Source organism: Ciconia boyciana, chromosome 8 (assembly GCF_034638445.1).
Source record: "Ciconia boyciana chromosome 8, ASM3463844v1, whole genome shotgun sequence".
Taxonomy (NCBI): domain Eukaryota; kingdom Metazoa; phylum Chordata; class Aves; order Ciconiiformes; family Ciconiidae; genus Ciconia; species Ciconia boyciana.
The window spans coordinates 929,084-950,067 of record NC_132941.1 but is presented as its reverse complement, the minus strand read 5'-3'; the positions used below and the strand labels follow the sequence as shown (position 1 = coordinate 950,067).

The following is a 20,984-nucleotide window of genomic DNA, read 5'->3' as shown; positions in this document are numbered from 1 at the left end:
TGACAATAAAATAACTCAGAAATAGAGTTTGAAGAAAAATGCTATGCACACCATTCATGTAAATGGTTAACATATTTTGTCCCTGAGCACTACAGTGGATCAAAACTCCTACAGAGTAATATGTAAAAACCTGCACATTAAAGTGGGGAAAAAAGAAATCATTCTCTTCTCATCCTTTCAGTATCGTGTACGTTATAAAACAGAACTTAGTTTTTTAAACTCTCTTTGAACACAGAGGATAAACAAAGTCCACCCAGATTAGTTTAAACGACCATCTATTGCAAACCAAGTTAATTCAGCAGACCTTGTGCAGAAGCAGATGAGGAGTGTCCATCTAGGCACAGGGAAAAGAGCAGAGCTAAGCTATGGAGCTCAAGTAACAGGTGAAAAAGCATCCATTCAGACACTCAGAAAACTCTGTACAGATTTCACATGATTTGCTTCTATCCTCTAATGGTTGACTGAAGGCTCTTAACCCCCTTTTACAGCCTTTTCACATCAGATTTGTCCCTTCTTCTAGCAACTGCCGTGTGCTTCTCACTCCTTTAACAAGGAGCTTAACACAAACAAAAAACTTTAAAAGTGGCATGGCATCTTCTGCCCTCTCGTAATGCAAGATACTGTTTAACATAAATCTGCACCAGTTTTTTAGTTTGGATCTAGTGTGAGCTTTTGAAACAGATCTTCTCATCATCCCGTTTATAGTGCTTCAGTTCACATAACAAAGCAGCCTCAGAGCATACCCACTGAGTCCTCCAACTGAAACTAAACTGGAAGATAACACTTCAATTGCTAAAGGACATGGGACCAGACTGAGCTAAAACCTCCAGAAATGCAAACAACACGGACGTCGGGTCCTCAACACCAACAGACTCATTCTACAGGTCTGTTCCTACTGTACCACACTATTTGACAACACAGATGAAGACTGATGACACTCTGAGTAAGCTGATATAACGCTAGTGGGTTTATCAGCATAGCTACTTTAGTTTAAAAATAAAACTAAACCATCAAACAAACAAACAAAGCCCTTTACCCTAGTAATTCTGACAAAATATCAGCTATCTGCAAATGCAGGCAGAGTCTTTCAAATTCCCAGCAACAAAGTAAATGGCATATTAACAGCTACACATACTCCTCTAACCTTACAGCACCTGAACTAAATAAAAGGGAACAGAAAATACAGAAAGAGGAGAAAGAGCAAAGAGCAATCTTCTTGAAATAACTTTTTAATTTTGAAAGCATGGACCACTGATGACAAATGTTTATTTTCTAATCTTAAACTATTTTATGGTTTGGAACCCTATTATGTTAATTGACTCAGGACATTTTTATATTAATCTTTGAGATTGAACATTATCAAACATTTTCCAGGTATATAATAAACCAATCTCCTATCAAAACAGAATTATCTTCAAATAAGTCCAACAGGGTAATTAAGCACAACAATTAAGCATGACACCTCTTCACCTGAAACTGCATCTATACAGTCCATTTTTCCAACTGAGCTCTCAAAGACTTTATCTTAAGAGTGCTAGTAAGCTTTCTAATCCTTAAGCAACACAAAACTAAGGAACTCTAAATCCAGTAATTACAGTTGTTTAAGAATATCACTTTAGCTACATTCAAGTCTTCAAAAGTTTCTTCCAAACCTGTATTTTTAAGAACGTAACTTAAAAGTATCAAGATTACACTTTCTTGTTTTCTTCTTTAATATCCATCGGTTTTGTCTTGATAAGCAAAACAAACAAGCTTTTTCCAAGAGTATTTAAATTGATTTAATTATAACTGCTTGGTCTTGACAAGACTTTAAGGTGTCAAATAAATTGAGCTAGGTAATTCAATCAAATATACTATATTTAAGTCTAGTATACACAAAGCCTGTAAGTGCCTTTAACGTTCTCATAGATATTTCTGCTATTTATGAATTACCTCCTTTACTTCTTGTATACTTTTTTCCCCCTCTCCAGAAAAAAAACTTAAAACTTCAGTTTATACTATGCTTTTCTTTGGCAAACACAGAAAGAACATAACTGTTGTGCATGTAACTGCTAATAACCAGCTTTCTCTTATCTTCTTTATTTCTTTCTTAACTTCTGACATACATTCTTCTTCATCGTTTCTCAGACATGCACACAGACACACGCCACAGACAACTGACACATAACTGCAGTACAAGCAGGGTGTCACGGATAGCCACATTTTGAAAAGAGAAGGAACTCAGCCCTCACCTATAGGATTTATCTCCCTCCCAGGTGGCAGATTTGAATCAGGTGACCAGGCATCACACGACAGCCCAAAGGCATTATTTCATATAAAAGGAAGCCTGCTGTAACCTAAATGAGCTCCCCTAGGATAGTAAAATGAGAGAAGTTCCTGGGAAAGGGAGAAAAGAGAAGTAACTCAGGTAGTGTTATCTCCTATGAAAAGGGTATTGGAAAATGAGGTGAGGACAAAGGAAACTATAGAACCTAGCTGTTACCTCGAGTCAGCCCACTCCTTCCTGAAATAGTGAATACTTCAGAAACACCAGCTATGAGATGTAAACTACAGAAGAGTGAGCCTAGAGGAAACTATGATGGATGAAGCAAAATCCCAGCTCTGGGGGTAAGAAATAAATATACCTGTATTAGACTCTCTGCTCCAGCACATTCAGCCTGCATATACTAAGCAGAAGACACTGAGTACCCTTGAAGCTCTATCTAGACGAAGGAAATCCATATTAGACTGTGTCTAAACCAGAAGCTTTACCAGTACAACACTACCTGTTAGAAATGTGAAAGGAAGGGGGAAATACTATTTTTCCCTAGTCACCTACAGCTAGGGTAACAAGCCTCCTCGTGAGTGCAAATGCAACTCGTGCTGGCAAAAGGAACGCCTTTGTGCGGGGTTTTACCGCTAACTAGGCTGGTATTGCTGTGCCAGGAAAGTCCTTGTGGTATAGTCTAATCCTTAGATTGAATTACCTACCTTCCTCTAATTAGCACCTCCTAAAATATAGGGTGAATCAAAGCAATCATGTTTTAGCATGGCCTAAAGTAAACTGAGTTATGATTTAGACTGAATCAGTGCAGCTAAAGCTAAATTGTTTAGAACAACTGCTCTGATTTGATCTGAGTTCCTGTTAATAAATTAACTTAAATTAGCTATTCCTAAACACAGCCTAAATAAGGACAGGCTCCTTTTTTTTCATATGAGGCTTCAAGGATGCTAACATGCCCCGCAGTATCACCTTCCCAGCCTTACTCTGCTGATAATGACACTCCTGCTGTGTTGCCACTGTGTGTGTTTATATATATAAAATAAAGTAATTTATTTATAGGTAAATTCTAATCCAAGCGTTTCAGAGTCTTAGTTCTCCTACTTACACTTGGTATATTGGCAATGAATAGTAGGATGTATTTTTTAGCATTGTGCTACTTTAAGTAAGTACGCATAGCTGATTTTCCAGATGCTGTGGAGTTAACAGCTCCTTTTAGTTAAACTTATTTTTATGATAATGTTATACTTAAAGTTACACTGCTAAAAGAAATATTATTAATTTAAGACTAGAAGTGTTTTATGCCTTCTAGCTAGATTCCTCACCCAACAAAAAGAAATTCTCAATTCAGACAGGAGCTAGGACTGTTAGGGATAACTTCAATTTCCATCACCTTTTATATGCAGCTCTGGCATCCACATCGCTTAGTGGACAGAGGAACCTCGTCAGCTCTAAGGCAACAGATAAGCGACTTCCTAAATGTTGCCTTTAGGGTTATTTTTAGCTAGATGCATAGAAATCTGATTGGGGATGGACTCACATAAAACTTTCCCCATGGGGAGCTGTATGCTTTATGTCACGATGCAGCAGAGATCAATGCGGCTGCTGAGTTAATCCCGTCCACCAGCGGCTGCATTTCCTTCCCCTTGGCTTGTCCACAGATCTCAGTATTACCATGAATACTAACCCATCAGATAGGGAAACTGAGGCAGCAAAGGACGTATGTCAGATCACACAGCTGACAGTGTTGGCAAAGGTGAAAATACACCTCAGGCTGATACTCAACTCATTATCTTCTTATACCAGACTGTCCTGACAAGTGTTTTCCTGGGATCACGAGGTACGATGAAAGAACTCCTTATTTTCCATAGTTAAGAGGACCTTAATCAAAGTAATTACTGAAACTGATCTGATTGGGAAGTAATCTATTTAGAAAAAGTTAGGACTGCCAACTCGGAAGCTACTATCCAGCCTCTGAAACTGATTGCTTTAGATGTGGATGATTTCACACTTAATTTTTCAAGTGCTGTTGAAAATGTCTTCACCTGTGAATGTAAAATATTTATTTTTCTAAAATACTAAATAATGGCCATCTAGGCAACTCCACATGTAAACAACATGTTATATTGGCTTTCAAGTATCTCAGTCTATGAGTTTCTCCTCTGAGCAATCAGAAGAGATACACTGCACTGCAACTAACACTGCACTTCAGCAAATTAACCTCTGTTTAAAGTACTCTATAGGGCATGACACTGACAAAATCCCAGCCTGAGATAGCTTCTCTTTTTAAACAAGCTCGTAAAGACCTTACTGTTCCCTTACAGGATCAGAGCAGCATGATTCAATTTACACATTCTGCCCCCTAAAAATTGTAATCTGTTATGAATTTGATTAATCAACTACGCACTTACGGTGCATATTTGCATTTTTTGAAGACTTAACTGGGATGTATAAACATCAAATGAACTTTTCATATACAATAGATGAAAAACAATCTTCCATTTAAAATTTGCAAAAGATTGGTGCCAACGCTTTAGTGGTAACGTAAGCTGCCAGCAAATGAAAGAATTTCATTCAGACTTAGTCCTTTGCTTTCTGGGCTAATAAGAGTAAGAACCATCATATCTGATCTGCTCACAGGAATGAATCAGAAAGGCACTTGTCTGAGAGGAATGCTCCTGAGAAAGTATGAAATAAGGATGCAGTCACAGGGGGAATGGGGGGACACAACAGCCTCTCAATCTGGGATCATTCTAATAGTCCTGTGCTGGCATTACCAAAGTCCAAACCCCATGATACATAGGAATTGGCTCCCCTAGGGAGACCAGGCTGAAAACACACTGATGGGGAAGAACTTGTATGGGGTTTGACTAGGGAAAAGCTGCAAACCCATGAATTGTAAAAGGCAATTTTAGAGTCGTACAATTACACTGGCTTCAGCTGTGATCTTGAAATTATTGTGATGATATTCTGGAACTTCCAGTTATTCCTTCAAAAGAGCAAGAAGTCTCAAGCACATTAATTTTAAATTTCTGCCAAATTCCAGTCCTAGTTGATATATCCTGCTTTTACAGACTCGCAGAACGGTCGAGGTTGGAAAGGAGCTCTGGAGGTCATCTTGTCCAACCCCCCTGTTCAAGCTTTTCTTGCAAGCTCTTGCCAAAATAGTTCAGTAAGACTCTTAGAACTGGTTCTTACAAAAATGTGCAAGTACTCCAAGTTATTACTCCACTTACACCTATGAAAAAGTTTCTTCCACGGGAATGAAATATTTGCACAGAAGACTGCCAGAAGAGAAAATGTGATTCTTAAAGTCTTCTGCAAACACTATTTTTGTTGGTGTCAACCTCAGCAGCATTACAAGTGATCAAAGAAAATAAACCCAATACAGTATGGAAAAACTTTGTAAGATGAAGACTAAGTTTCCTTTTGAATTCAGTAGATTTTTTTTTTTAACTGCTTAATGCTATTCAGCCTGCGATACTGTCACGTCAGTGTGCTGCGGAATCAACAGAGTGGAAGGAAGTTATCAACGCTTGCGGTGGAAGTCTGAAGATGGAAAATTACCTTTAAATTATGAAAATGCATGTACAGCTCCAGCATATGTGGAATGTTTACATCTTTAGAAAAATGATCTAACTGTACCATTAAATCTCTGGGGCAGACTGACAAGAGAATTTTTTCCTTAATGAAAGAACTTTCTCAGATGAAACAGGAATGTCAGCTTTAGTGCATACTCCACTGACTGGAACAGGATCAAGTCTTAACTAAGTTCCACACAATGTTTTCAGGGGAAAAGTGGAGAATGTTTTATGGAATTTAAGTCTGGATTTGGCTTGCATCCTAGAACATATATCTTGTTATGAAAACTGCTGAAACACTTTTAAGTGGGCAAGCCACAAGTGTCCTTGGAGCTATCCAGTCAACTGGAAGTCACACAGGCAAAACCTCCAAAAGTAGAAAAGCTTGAAATTGGAAGGGGGGGGGTGGGGGAGGGGCAAATAATCTTGGAAGCATATCTGTTTTATAGAACTGTTCGCTTCTGCCTACAGCATGAAGTAGTTACAACTTGTTTTCTGCTATTGTCACAGATCCAATATGTTATTCTACCTAAATCATAATCTCTTCCTGCCTCAGTTCATCCATGTGTAAACCTGGTTTGCTAACTCTTACCTTAATGTGTCATGGGGCTTAATTAATAACACTTAGGTCTTTTAAGCCCTCTACAAACATTAACTACTTCTTGTAACAACTCTCTGAGGTATTATTATCCCCATTTTACCGATGGAGAAATGGCAAAAGAGGTTGCAACTTGCCCAAGGCAACAGAGTAAGAGTTATACTTAGAGATCTTCTTCATAGACTACTGTATTGTAACAGTGCAAACTTATCAAGAAAGGCAAAGTCAATAAATACACTTTTAAAAGTAATTTTGAGATTGTATCATAAGCAACTGGAAGACTACGAAAAAGCCCTACCAGAAACAATAGGCTTGGGATCAGGACAAGTGCTATAACCATCACTGCAGAGGAAGAAATAACCTAGGCAGATCTAGGGTAGAGCTCACCAAAACAGTCACAAAGAAATAATAAGACCTGTCCTCTCATGTGCTTCTAAGTACCATAAAATTGAGCAACAGGCTTGTACAGCACTCTAGTAACACAGAAGTGAGCAGGTAATCGATGTGGTATGCAACATGCTAACATCTCACGCCGCGTTCCCAGTATTGACAGGGAATGCCAATAACGGGTTGAGATGGCGGTGGTCCTGCTTGCTGCTGGCCGGTACATCACGGCCGCCTTCCCCCCTCCTGCCCTCGCAAGTGACAGCAGACAAAGTTGGCGTTACTCCCCTCTGCCCAGCCACGCTGACATCCTCCGCAGCAGCCTTTCGCCGCCCGGGATCCCTGCCCGGGCAGCCTGCGGTGCCCGGCATCCCCCGGGGAGGCAGCGGGGCGGCAGCCCCCCGCCGTCGTCCCCGTCACCCCCCCGGAGCCGGTGACAGGCACGTCCAGCGCTGCCGCCCCGGCGCGGCGACAACAGCAGCCAGCAACAGGCGCGTCCTGCGCGGCGCTCCGCGGGAGCCAGCGCCGGGCACGGCCCGCCCGTGTGCAGCAGGGGCTGGGATGCAGCCCGCAGAGCTACGCCCCCTGAGCCGGCCCGGCCCGGGACGCGCCCCCGCCGCCCGCCACCGCCCCCCGGCGCGCACAGCGCGGCCCCCGCGGCGCCCACCGCCGCCCGGGGCGCGGGACGGGACGGGGCGGGCGGGACGAGGGGCGGCGGGCGGAGGAGACTCACCGCAGGCCTCGGCCTAGAGGGGGAGGCGGGGGGTGTCAGCGCGGGGGTGACAGCCGCGCCGCCCGCTCCTCCGGGGGCAGGGGGCTGGCCCGGGAGGGCTGCGCCCCCGCTCCGGCGCGGCCGGGGCTGGCTGGCCTCCGCGGCCGGCGAGGGGAGGTGAGCGGGGAGGGACGGGGTGCCTCCGCACGCAGCGGGGCGCGGAGCCCGGCGGGCGGGCGGGGACGCGGGGCGCAGGGGCCCGCCGCGGGGCAGGCCCTGAGGGGAGGCTCCCGCCGGTCACTCCGGAGCGGCCACCCCTTGCCTTCCCACCTGATCCCGGGCTGGGACCCCGCGCTGGCTGAGCCGCCGCGTCAGTTACCTGCGGGTGCGAGGTGCCGGGGAGGCGGGCCCCCGGTGTCCGGGTCCCCGGCGGCCGGGCCGGGCCGGGCCGGGCCGGGCCGGGCGGGCGCCGCTGTGTTTACACCGCCGCCGGGGCTCCGCGCTCCGCAGCCGCTCAGCAGCCAGTCGCCATTTCCCGCCTACCGACCTGCTACACCGCACGGAGGGACCCGGATGGGGAGAGGGGCCGCCGCGCAGGCGCAGCCCGGCCGGGGGAGGGGGGCCTGGGGACGGCGGCGCCGGGGCAGGCCGGGAAGGAGGGAAGCCGGGGCCTGGCGCGGGGAGCGGCGCCCCGGGGCGGCGGGCCGGCGGAGAGCGACGGGCCGCGGCGCAGCGGGGGTGCGGGACAGGGCCCGGCCGCCTCTTCCTCGGGCCGGGAGCCGCCGCCAGGGGCGGGAGGCTGCGCCTGAGGCGCCGGGGCCGAGGGTGCCTCACGCGGAGGAGGCAGCGGCCGCCTCGCTCTCTTGGCGCCGGGCCGAGCCGAGCCGACCGCCGGCCCGCCGCGCCCTGAGGTGAGGCGAGGGGCGAGCTGTGAGGAGAAGTGCGGGGGGAGGGGGGCGCGAGCGGTGCGGGGTCCCGCCGAGCCCTGGGGGAGGGCAGAGCTATGAGGTGAGGCGGGGGGGCGGCGAGGTCCCGCCGCGCCCTGAGGCGCTGTGAGGTGAGGGGGGAGCCCGTCGTTGGCGGCCCTGATCGAGGGGTGCGTGGCTGCAGGAGCGCTCACTCCCAGGCCGGGCCGCGGCGGCCCCCGGGGCCCTGCCGGCTGGGGAGCGCCGGGACCGGCCGGCAGCGAGCCGCAGGGCAGGGGTGGGCGGGCGCCCGGCCTGGCCGCCCGCGCTCCGGCTTAGTTCTTCCCCCCCCCACCCCCCCCGGAGGAGGCGGGCGGGCCGGGCGCAGCTCGGGGAAGCCGCTGCGGCCGGGAGCGAGTGTTTCCCCGCGGAGCGGGGGGCGGAGAAGCGGCGCGGTTGCGGGCGGGAGTAGCGTTTTCCTGCGCTCCGCGGGAAGGAAGCGGCGCGCCGGGGAGGGTTCGGCGCGGCCACCGCTGCAGCCGGAGGGGCGGGCGGCCGGCGCCCAAACAAGCGGGCGGGAGCCCGGCGGGCCGCGGCGGTGGGGCCGTAGCCGCGTTGCCGCGCCCCGGGGGGGCTCCCGCGCCGGCCGCGTGGGGAGGCCGCCCCCGGGCTCCGCCGCGGGTCAGTCTCCGCTCCGGCCGCCCCCTCCCCGGCCCGGGTGTTGATGGCCTCGCTCCCCTTCTGGCAGCCTGGAGACGTTCCCCTCAGCTGGTCAGTCTGGCCTTTTATAGGAGGCTGCGGGCTCCGCGCCCGCGGGTGGAAGCGCCGTGACGGTGTTCCTGATTCTGCCCTCTCCTTTGACCTGCCTGTTTTGGATTGCTCGGCTTACGTAGCTTTACCTTCTTTTGCAAAGCATAGGGTAGTGCTAGTTCTGTGGTTTGTGTTTTAAGACGCCTGTGGAGTCTAGTGAGAAGTTTTATTTCCACTTTCCCTTTTTTTTTTCTTTTTTTTTTTAGGCAGCCTCTTTCGGTGTGAAATGTGGAGGATGCTGCATGCTTTAGTATTTGAATGACTTAATGAAGCAGCTTGGCCATCTCATGCAGTAAAGTATAAGAGGATGTGGCGAGGTTAGAGTTGTAATTTGCATCCTACTGAACTTGTATATCTAATTTCTCTTTCCATTGGTGATCACTGTTATCCACCAAGCTTTTTAAACGGAAATCTTCAGTTCTCAGGTTAACACGCGTTACGACATTACGATTACTTCTCAAGGTATTGCTCAAAATTGAATGTTTTATGAAAGTAGCTTGTACCATGTTCTCTGATTTAGCAGTAGGCAGAAACCCACACACATATTGTGGGTTTTCTTTTTCTAGTACCTGTTGACTCCCTTCTTAGCTTTTCAACCTGGATCATATTATAAAAATCCCAGCTCTCTAGTCACTTAAAATATTTATTGGCTTGTTAAACTGAACCACATCTGCTGCTGTGAAGCCAAGATTTGTTTTAGAGTTCTATCACAAGACTCTAGTATTCTTTAGGAGAAGACATTACAAAGCTAATTTTACCGTAGTTTCTTAGGAAAAGAGGTCATAAAAAGGCAGTGGGAACAGTGTAGCCCTCATTCGGAACAGGTAGCCTTATCCCTTTAGAGCATTAAAGTATTTCTAAACACACTTATTAACCGTAGTACTTGAATATTTTTGTGTGATCAGCTGTGAAGAAGGTTAGCTTGGACATGTTAAAACTTAATTAAGATTGTTTGTCAGTCCATTAAGAGGAACTAGTATGTCAAGATAACTTTGTGATGTCTCATAGTACAAGCCCAAAAGGACATTCACTGATACTTAGAAAGTGGGAGTTTTGAAAAATGGTAGGTGGAAATACTTTTTCAAACCATGTAATTAGAATGAAACTAGCTGCCAGAGGAAATCATTCAGCAAGATTCGAAGCAAGCAGATATTTGTATGAATACCAAAACAGTCTATTGCCTTTATAACGAAGGCCAAAAAAACATTTAGAAGAGAGATTAAAGCATATGACTCAGGGTTCAAACTAATCTTTATGGGAATGAGAACTGTAATTTTCCATGTTACAGAATATTAAAATATGTCTTCTGCAGTGGTCTTGTGCTGTCCTTGAGTTACCTGGCTCTGAGCCGTGTCAGGGAGAGGGTATTGGGCCAGCGGGATGGTGAGCTTTGCCACATGTCAGGTGGGAATATGTAAAATCGTATTGCTAATTGACGTTGCTGCGAAGGCAGAAGTTCAAAGGTCCACCTGCTGTAACCTGTTCCCCACATTATAATGCATACCATGAAAAGAGCATTAGCGCTGCATGTGTGCAAAATGTAAAAACGCTAAATAATGCTGTGTCTGCCTGTGCGCACATGAAGCGTTAGAAGCTTTGAACATGTATTTAGTTCAAAGAAGAGGCTCATGTATTGGCAGTGGTGGGTTTTTCCCCTGACAGTGGATTTCAAGCGCTCTGTCAGACTGAGATATTCTAGGTGCATGTTTTCTTCACTTTACAGAGAAACTGAAGGAAAAAAATGTTTAGTTGCCAGAATGTTGCACATTTTAGAAATGTTATACTCTGAATGTTCATTTGAAAGGCCTTTCTTCGTATTTTATGATTTCCTCCCAACCTTTTTTTCTCAGTCTTGCTGATCCATTAGCTTTGTGTTTATATGCTCATTTAAAATGACGTGCTTTAGAGTGACTTCCCTATTTGTTGTAAAGATTAGGTATTGGTGAGTCCACCAGTTTCTCTTGGTAAGCTGTTTCAAGTATCTGCAGTTAGGGGTTGTATTTCGTTTCAGGTTTGAGTTTAACTTCCAGCTATTGCATCTAATGCTTCTCAGCAAGATTCAAAAGTCATGCACTGCTGGAGTTCCTCTTTCATGTGTCAGGACCCACATGTAGGGATCAGGTCATCCCTCGGAATTCTGTTTCATAAGCTAAAATCCTAAATCTTGCCCTGTGGGCTTTGCTTTTTCAGGGGGAAAGGGTTTAATTCCCTGGATAATTGGGGGGGGGGGGGGGGGAAGCTTCCTTTAAATTCTCTCTAGTATTTCAGCATCCTTCTTGCAGGTACCACTTGGTACTCTGAGCACAGCAGTTCAATCCAGTTTATTTTGCCAAAGTGAAAACAACTGTGATGTGACTGAGAGATAGTTGTTGTATAAACAAATCAATTCTTGTTTGGGTTTATATTTTTAAAATTACCTATTTCCAGTAATTGTTGTTTCTTTTGCTTATCTGAAAGGAATAAATTTTCTTTAATAGGTAAACAGAGCCATGCACTTGACTTAAATGAGAAGCAGCTACCAGGCTATGCTTGCTCCTTCGTGCCTAGATGTCTGTGATCCAATCTGTCTGTCCAGGAACAGCTATAGACTTGCTGTTCTCGCTGCTTACACTTCAGCTGACAGGAATCAGAATTCAGATGGTACTGTGTCCCCCTACAGAAACAAAGGCAAGCGCAAGTTTAAATGAACCTCTGTGTATGTTTGATCTAGCACAGTGCATCATTGAACAATCTACCATCATAAACCAGTCCTCTAGGGATAAAAATACACATCCACAAGCGGTCAAGTCCAGTTTTAGGAAGTTAAACAGTAGAGTATCCCTACTAACAATCCCCATGTGGCTACATAGGGAGAGTTTGATATAGGATGAGGAATTAGAGTGTTAGAGTTTCTATATTGGCATGAAGTTCTTACATAAATATTACCCTGTTTCTGGCTGGCTTGAAAATTCCACTGCATTCTCGTAAATAGGTATATATGCCCCAATTGTTTGGTTGGGTTTTTTTTTCTACTTTATTTAAACAGTGCTGTACAAGAGAAATACGGTCTCCTTAGTCCTGGAGTCAGCTAGAAAGCCTGAGGTAGTGCAGAACACTGTGCTGTTTCTCCACAGTTATATGAAGTGCCCAATCTCAGATTTTCTAGTTTATTGCAGCAAGATTTTTGCTCCTATTAAATAATCTGGTCTTTCTCCTCAAAAAAGGTCCCAGGTTACTTAAAGTTCCATATATATCCTGGAATAAGGATTGCAGCGGACAGCTAGATTTATGGCATGCTGAAATTCTCCATAATACGGATAAAGCAGAAAGTTGTCGGATACAGAATTTCTTCAGAGGCTGGTGCTGAACAGTGAAATGGATTCTGCTAAGAACTCGGGACCTCAAAAAACTTGCTTCAAGTAAAATAGCATTTTTCGATCCAGCTTTTCTCCAATATGCAAACAAAACAGTGGTATTAAATATATTTATTCAGAAGAAAACCTTTTATACAGTCCATTACATATATTTCTTTGCCTTGGGAACATGTAAGAACATTCTGACACCTGTGCATCAGTTCTGTTGATTCCCTGTTTTGAGGATGCGCAACCAATGTTGATGATGCACACCGTGTTTTGAGCAAGTTTAATAATGGGCTGCTTGCACTAACAATTTTATTGTTGCTACCTGAGAAACACAGTTTTAGGGTAATAAAGTGGCATGAGTTCAAATAAAATTTGGGCTTTTCTTGTGGTATACGGAAGTTGAAGAAATCACTTTGTTCATGCTTTGTTGGGGTTTGTGCAGGTATGTAAATTCTTTAGTTGCTGTAACATATTTGGGAAAGAGTGAACTTGTGGAGTGGAAGCGAGTTCTCCACACACCACCAGCACACACGCACAGGTATTTGTTCAGGCAAATCCACGAGAGTTCGAAGAGAGCAGTAAATGGTTACGTGTGCAGAAAAGCACCTAATTAGTGGATGTACCATAAAGTGACAGATAAAAGACCTGGCTCCTCTTCCTCTTCTAGTATTGGTTTGGCCTCTAGCAGGTCATGTATTGAATTGAGGGGGGAGACTTCATGCAGCATTTTATAACTGAGTTTTCACAGATTGTTTATGCAGAGGGTCTACTGCATGTATTAATGTTAAACTGAAGCAGAAGTGCGTGACGACGTGTGTAAAGTCTAGTCAACCTTGTGTGTTTTCCAGGCAAATCATGCTGTGATTCACTGAAAACATTCAATGTTCTATTGCAAAATACTTGCTTACAAGAGATCTTTTGTTCTGCAGGCTTTGGATTTTTCACTGCTTATGATTTTGTCTATATGAAAATGTAAAATGATAACATTTAATAAAATACGTACACCATTAGTTATTTAGTATCTGTTTTCATCTTGTCACTTCAATCGTCAAAGTATTTTAAGCAGAATGCTCTTTGCAGCTATTAAAATTCTGAAAAATGTGGTTATTTTTAATTTGTTTCATATAGAGCTGTTGTTTACCTTTTGGTGAGATACTACCCATCCTTTTGTTTGGTTTTCCTACTGTTTAAGCTAAGATAGGTTCATCAGTGAGTCTTAGCTTTTGTGGGATCCGTGGAACTTTGAGAAAGCTTTAGCAAAGCCTGTTTGCTGAAACCCTACAGAACTGGACAGTCGGGACTAACTAGAATAAGTGGAGTTATTTCTTTGACTGTTCATTGTAGGTGCCTGCATTCCTCATACTTGTTGAAGTCATCCTTCAGTCTTGGCAGCAAAGTCTTCAGCTTACTGTTAATTGTTTTCCTTCTGTTTGTTACGGAGGTACTTGGAATTTATGTAGTCATGGCTATGCTGAGGTTTTTCCCACTAAGCAGGAGAAACACCCCTCTAATTTCACACTTACTAGGTTTGAAGGCTGAATCAAATAATCTTAAGAGGAAAATTTAGTCTCCCTCTTTAGTCTTTTGGGGGGAGAGAGAAAGGAACATTGAAGCAAGGAGGAGAGGAGGGAGGAAAATAACAGTGGCAGAGAGAATATTAAGTGAATTCTGGTTGGGTTTTTTTTTCCCCTCCTCAACAAGCTAAATTTTTACCAGCTTCAAATTTCATGTATGTCTCTGAGGTATAAGGGAGTACTCCTATTTTAAACTGAAACCAAGATTTATTCTCTGATTTTTAACAACCTAATTGATTTGAGCTGTCTGTAATGGAGTAACAGTTGCATAAGCTTTGAAAGTTCATATCCCATCTGTATGCTAATGTCTCTTCAAGTCAGATTTCTCTTCAGGGCTGGGCATAAAAACAAAGTACTGCAATCACTTGCTGATCAAAAATGACTTAGGAATACGTATTTTCTCAGTTTAACCTTGGGCAAAATATTTTTGGCATCACAGCATTCATTTACATGGACTTGTGAGTGCTTTTTAAAGTGTGGCCTTTTATAATTGGGGTTTTTAAAGTTTGGTTATTTATGAAAAGTGTAAAGGTGTTTTGTTCTCTTGTAATTTTGCATTTGAAATTCTTTAGGAAATGGGACAATTGCAAGAATTTTCTTGGTCTTTGATATGGTATCAGCTCTCAGTGTTTGAGGAATTCAGCATTTTCCTAAACTTCCTCACGCAGTTGTTAGATGTTAATTAGTTTATATCTGTACTGTGCTTTGAAGCTGTAAAGTGTTGTTATTCTTTAATTAAAAAATGGGTCGAGATCACCGTGTTTAAATGGATACAGATAATCACAATACATTCAAAGCAATTCATCCAATAACCCTGCTGCCACGGTCTGTATTATATTTTTAATTACCCCGTTATTCTACTGGATGCCCAAGTCTGGGGTTTGCGTCTTGTCCCCAAAGAAGGAAGACATCCGGATGTCTGCTGTTTGGCCATTCTGCCTTTACACCAAGCACCACGTGTAACAGTCGTTTACTGAATTCAGCCCACGCAGCTTTCACAGTTCAAGTAAGTTTTGGAGGCAGGTAACGGAATTATTGCAGGCGTTTCTCAACACTAGTTTCACCCACCCCAAAACGTCGTGGTTGACATCAGACCAACTTCAGCCAGCACGGAGATGCAGTAGGTGCTTACGCTGCGTACCGGGACCTGGCAGTCACAGTGGTAGTTACTGGGCTCGGCTTTTGAAATGGCACGAGAGGGAAGTCGAAGGGGGTTGAATTACATGGAAAACTTCCAAATATGTCTATGTGTTCCGAACATAAGTACTTCTTGTGCCTTTCTTTTTGAAGGATGTATACATTTCTTCGACGGAAATTGGTTTGCTGGATGCCCTTACTACGGGCACCATAAACTGGGCCCAACAAAATGCTCTTACTGAAGCAAGATCTGAATGGGTTCAGTCGTTCACTGCGCCGGCTTTATCCCTTCATCCACTTCAGGCACTTAGCCTAGGTGTCTGTACCACGCAAGCATTCCACGGAAAACAGGAGAGAGCTGCATCTCCATTTGGAGGAGCCTGTTCCTTTCCCTGAACTGGAACAGGAAGCCCAGAACAATTCGACCTTTCACAAATTATCCGTGCTAAGTGCCTAAAGTGGAATAGTGTGAATCAAAGCCTCTGTACCAGGAGTTAGCTTAGTGCTGCTAGCAGTTACTGCGTGTGTGTCTGTCTTCTGTTCTCCAAATAACTAGGTTTCCATTTTATTACAACTTTCAGTATGATTTTGATTAGTGGATTGAAAAATGAAGTGTAGGGAATGAAGCAGAGAACAAAGTCTTTGGGTTACCCCTTAATAAAACTTTTGCAATATTCTGATGTATTGCAAAATGATTTGAGTAATTCAAACTATGCGTGTAGTCACTGCTAGCCCCGACAGTGATTTGGATGTCATTGCAGTTACTTCCAAAGTATAAACACAAAAGGAAAATTTATCATGTTAGGATGTTCCTTATGTTTTAAAAGTATTTTTTTTAGATGCTCAACAAGTGAGTCTCTTGATGCAAGTGTCCTTTCTGTGTACTTAATCACAGCTCTAAATGGGAGTAGAACACCTGAAAAACAGTTAAACACCTGAAAAACTGTCAGTTAGACACAGCCCAAGATAATTTGTTCTCTCTTGCCCAATTTCCTCAGTTTTCTGGCAAGATTATTAGCAGATGAAATTCTACATGCTCAGGGATAATCCCTCTCTTATCCTTGCATACAGAGCTGTGTAGCTAGACAACGTGCCAGAAAGAGGTAAGAATGCTTAGCTTAAAAAGCAAGAAGTAGGTGACCTTTTGTTGTAATAATTAACGTCAACAGTCATGGTTCTTAACACTGACATTGGGTCAAAAATGTTGTGTCCTGTGCTGTTCTCATAAAGCACCGATCTCTGTACCCTTTGCCAGCTAAGATTTCCAAGCTTTACTTTTTTAAAAGCTATTTTAATTTTTCTCCCCAAGGTTAGTGTCTTGGTTGAAGGCACTCGTATTGGACGAGCACAAAAAAGAGGGAGCAGTTAACCATGCTACCAGGAGCTCTGGCTTAGGTCGAGGGACGAGGTTGGTGTTCTTCAGCCGTGCTGTCCTCTAGCAGGGGGAAAGCTCGTGCAAGGGGCGGGGGGGTGCGTGATGAAGAATTGGAGGCAGAGGGAGAAATCAAGGTCTATCAGCAAAGGTCCTTTTTACTCCCAATGTACTTCAAGCTTGTGAAAATTAAACATTTTTCACTTTTCAGAATACATGATGTCTCTAAGGAAGAAGAAAGCTGTTGCCTGCCAGTGTCTCACAAGTTAATACAGGTTGTTCAGATGTAGATTAGGGAAAAACATAAAGTAAATAGGTTTTTCGTGTTGCTTTTGAATAGTGCGTTTTCTTTTTCCCTTTGATCTCAAGTCAGTAGGAAGCCCATTTTCCAATAAGTCTATTTAACCCGGTTTGGTGTGTATTTGCAGGGTTATGTTAGGGCGGAGCTGTTATTCTTTATGGACTTAAAAAGTAAGAGTAGGGAAAAGAATGAACTAATCAAAAATCATTCTAGAAAAAAATGGAGTAACTGAAATAATTTTAGTTTTCCAGTACAGTCAAAATAAAGTATGTTCTACCCCTCTTATCAGCTGATGCTTTTTTTTTTGGTCTCTTTTTTGCTTTTTTTCTTGCAGTTTAAAGAATTGCATTAAAATTCAGCTAACGTGGCTTCTAGAAGGGCGGTGTGCCTGGCTGGCTAAAGCGATTGCTGATAAGTAAATCTAGTCTGAATTCTGTTGTAAATACTGGCTTCTTCACGCCGCTGTGGTAGGGGCTAGGCTTTGGTGAGAAGTAGGTGCTCATCTTTACCACACTCACAGATTTTCTTACCGGTGACAACGCTGAGCGCTTAGCAATACAGGATTGTAAGGAGAGGTGAAGCTCTTAAAAGTGTGTATGAAAATTGGATGAAAAAATACAGAAAGGTTTGTTGGTCCTATTAGCTGCTTTTTCAAGAGACTCCTGAAATGCATTGCCTTGTAGATTAAAGATATTTATAACATGGGCCTTAAAACAAGAATTCAATGAGCTGCACGCTGCTTTAGCTATCTGGATATATTGCTTAGAAAGCTTTGGGGCTGGGCCGACGTTTAAAGATGCTTTGTTTGATTTTTCTTGTAAACCAGTTCCACCAAATGCGAGAGCCAGTTTTATTTTGAAGTCTAGCTGGTGGTTTCAGGGAAGCAGATGTTTAAGTAGCTCGCTTGCTCTGAAATGTGTCAACGTTTTGTGTGCTGCTATTTCCATGGAAACAGGTATTGGCTCAGCAAAAACGGCAAAGGGATTTCAAAATTACATTTTAAAAAACAAAAGATAGGTTAGTCATTCTTACTTCTACTCATAAACACTGACGGTGATGCTGAACAGAACCTGTCTTTTGAATATATTAGGTACAGTCATGCAAATTGACAGATCAGTGATTAATATTTTAAATCGATGTTTTTAAAAAGTGAGCTAGTGCTCGATAGTCCTTTATTAGAAAATCATGCATGTATTGCATTTCGTTCAGCACGTGCTCTTCTACACACTTGAAGGCAATCACACTTTTATTGCTTCTTCAGGTCTCCACCTTCCTCAGAAGAGGTGAAATTGTGGATGAGGACTACAGATTTCAGCTAGTTGGCAAACTGCACCTTTTTTTTTTTTTTAAAGTGGCTCATGAAACACAGAACTGATAATTTGTGAGTTTGTAATCTTTAGCAGCATGTAGAAATGAAGCAAGCCCCATTTTTTTGGGCTACTTTGTCTGCCTTTGGGGACACTTGCTTTAGGAATAGCCTACTTTGGCAGTAACTCCTTAGGAACTGCCAAAGGAGCTACCCCAGTTCAGCGTTGCTACAGCATTAAAAAAGAGGATTAAACTAGCAGGACTTGCTGCTTCCCAGGATAGCGTACAAAGAACAAATCTCACATGAAGTTGAGGACAAGGAGCTCCAGGAATTCCTGAAAAATGAAGACATCATCTTCCATCTTCAGCTGCGCTATTCAGGCATTTGAATTTATTTTCCAGCTCAAGCAGTGGTTAGATGCCAACGTGAACCAAATATCCCAAGTCCTCTAGAGCAGCGGTTCCCAGCTGGGGAAGAGCTGTTGGAAGTGAGGCACGGAGCAGGTCTGCAGCACTGGAGGAGGCCTGGTTCAAGGAGAAGGCACTGCCCCCAGGGAGCTGCCGTGTTTTGCTGCAAGGCAGGGCTGCGAGGGAAGAACCTGGTGTGAAGGCAGCCCAGGAGAGACTGCTGGCATTGTGTGAGGAGGAGGAGGAGGAAGGTGATGAGGCAAAGCAGCAAGGAGAAATGGGAACGAGAAGGTGGCAGGGGACGGACTGGTGGGGTGGAGGAAGCAGCAGGAGCCATGTGTGTATGTGAGAGGGGAGATGGCTCAGAAAACAGCTGTAACAAAGCCACCTACAAACAAACACACAAAAAAGCAAGGAACACTGCTCTAAAAACACTGGCAGTTTCCCAAAAGAACACAGACTTTTTTTTTCCCCTTCACTAAAGTGGAATTTGTTTGACAGAAAATTCCCCTTAGAAATAAAATTCTTTAAACATTGGATCACTAAATAATGAAGGGTAAAGCACTTAGTGACCTAAATTAGATTCCTTAAAAGGATACCCACTAAGATCAAACTGTGCTTCTATATGGGCTACGCTTAAGCCAAATATTTTCCCAAAATATAAAGGCAAAGCAGGCCTGCAGTTCACCCGTACAGTTTGCTGTCCGAGGCTCCTAGCACTTTGCAAACAGCAAAAGGGAACTGGTAGCCTTTGCCTGTTGTCAAAACTTCGTTGAGTGCTGTGGGTGCAGCAGCAGCGGCACTGCTCGTTCTGCCAGGGACACACCAACCAAACCAGAGCTGAAATGTTCTTCCAAGAGAGACGCTCCTGTCTCTCCTTCTTAACTCTGCATTTCCCCTTCCTTGGCTGGTTATGCAATAAGCCGTAAAACTGTGAGTATCGGTTTCCCAAGGAATAGACCAGAAAAACACAAGAAGTAAGGATACTGGTTGAGACCCAGTGTCCATCTGGGCTGGTACCTTGCCATTTTACCATCTTCTTCAAACAGGATGAACAACAATTTTTCTCATCTTGCCTAACCAACTTTAACCTGTAAGGTGGGTGCAGACTTCGGCATGTTTCCTGGGAAAGGGAGATGCCAAGTACTTTGTCACCTTTCCGTCACCGCAGCGGTCACATGCCAAGCCACATGTCGCAGACGTACAGTTGGTGCCATCACACGAACTAAGCCTTGCTCAAGCCACACACACACGGCAGCAAGGCGGGCGGGTATTGCGGGCTTACTGTGGTCCCTTCCAGACCAATTCACAGCAGGCATGAGGTAACCAATACGGCCGTTAAAGGGCAATGGTTTAGCAAGGCATTGAAAGCTAGGATGAACATTAATTTTTACTATCATTAGACCCAAAGACTCTTAACATGTGACTGTTCTAAATATAAAGTAAGAGACAGCCTGTGGTATACAAGAAAACAAGAATAGTTCTACTTAAGAAATTGGTTATGCATAATAGTTACAGCAAGACTGTAATTATAAAATTCACCTATTTCCCAACATCAGTTATCTAATGATTTTGTCTAGAAATGCCAGGTAACGTCATTCTGTATCATGTAAAGTAGTAACCAGGTTACAAGGAAAATCAGAATGAACACAAACACAATAAGGAATCCTTCGTATCACTTACCATCTCACTCAAGAAGGTGAACATACTACAATGGTCCCAGAGCACTAACAAAGCAAAGCTGCTTTTGATATAAAGTTGGGGGGGGGGTTTGTTTTCAAAAGCACCACACTTGTACAGGTTCAAATAACACGCAAGGGTTTAATATTCTAGGAGACGAGAAGCTAAACTAAAATTTGATTATGTATCTGCCCATCTCGTTACTGGGAAAGAAAGGGAACACCAGGCTGAGTCAGGGTACGGTCACAAGATCGATTGAAAACTGAGCTGGGTGTGAACATCAGCACCCGCCTCTCAGCGTCTATTCCTCACAGCCAGCCGGGGTAATTTCCTTCATAACCACGGAAAGTTACTGACCTCTGTGCAGGAGCACGTAGGTAGGCATTTATCAAAGGGCAGCTCATTTGTTGTGAACTCCACCTCATGCACCTTCTCAGGAGCTTGGTTTGACCGAAAGTCTCACAGGCTTCATGGGGTGGAAAGCAGCGGGGCCGCCATGCGCGCGCAGGAGCGGTGGCTCACGGAGGACTCGCCGAAGCAGCTTCTACGCAGTGCCAGAGGTTATACAACGACAGACTGAAGGAAGGCTTTCACAATAGCGCCAAGTTCTTTT

At 44.3% G+C, this 20,984-nt stretch overlaps 1 protein-coding gene and 1 long non-coding RNA gene across 7 annotated transcripts in view; one reads left to right on the top strand and one right to left on the bottom strand.

Annotated features, from left to right (window-relative positions):
* CTDSPL2 (CTD small phosphatase like 2) overlaps positions 1–8,172 on the bottom strand; it is a 45,974-nt gene extending 37,802 nt beyond the window's left edge. For all 4 annotated transcript variants that reach the window (XM_072869512.1, XM_072869513.1, XM_072869511.1 and 1 more), the window contains exon 1: positions 7,915–8,172. The gene's annotated coding sequence lies outside the window, so the exon portion shown is untranslated. The remainder of the gene's footprint in view (positions 1–7,914) is intronic.
* On the top strand, positions 8,156–13,601 carry LOC140655266 (uncharacterized). 3 transcript variants are annotated; one of them, XR_012043738.1, is made up of 5 exons: positions 8,156–8,446; positions 9,457–9,712; positions 10,563–10,654; positions 11,728–11,917; positions 12,454–13,601. It is a non-coding gene; the product is annotated as an uncharacterized lncRNA (long non-coding RNA). The 3 variants fall into 3 exon arrangements; XR_012043737.1 differs by lacking the exon at positions 10,563–10,654 and having other exon boundaries at positions 8,179–8,446; XR_012043739.1 differs by lacking the exon at positions 10,563–10,654 and having other exon boundaries at positions 8,181–8,446; positions 9,457–9,567.
* The last annotated feature ends 7,383 nt before the right edge of the window (positions 13,602–20,984 follow it).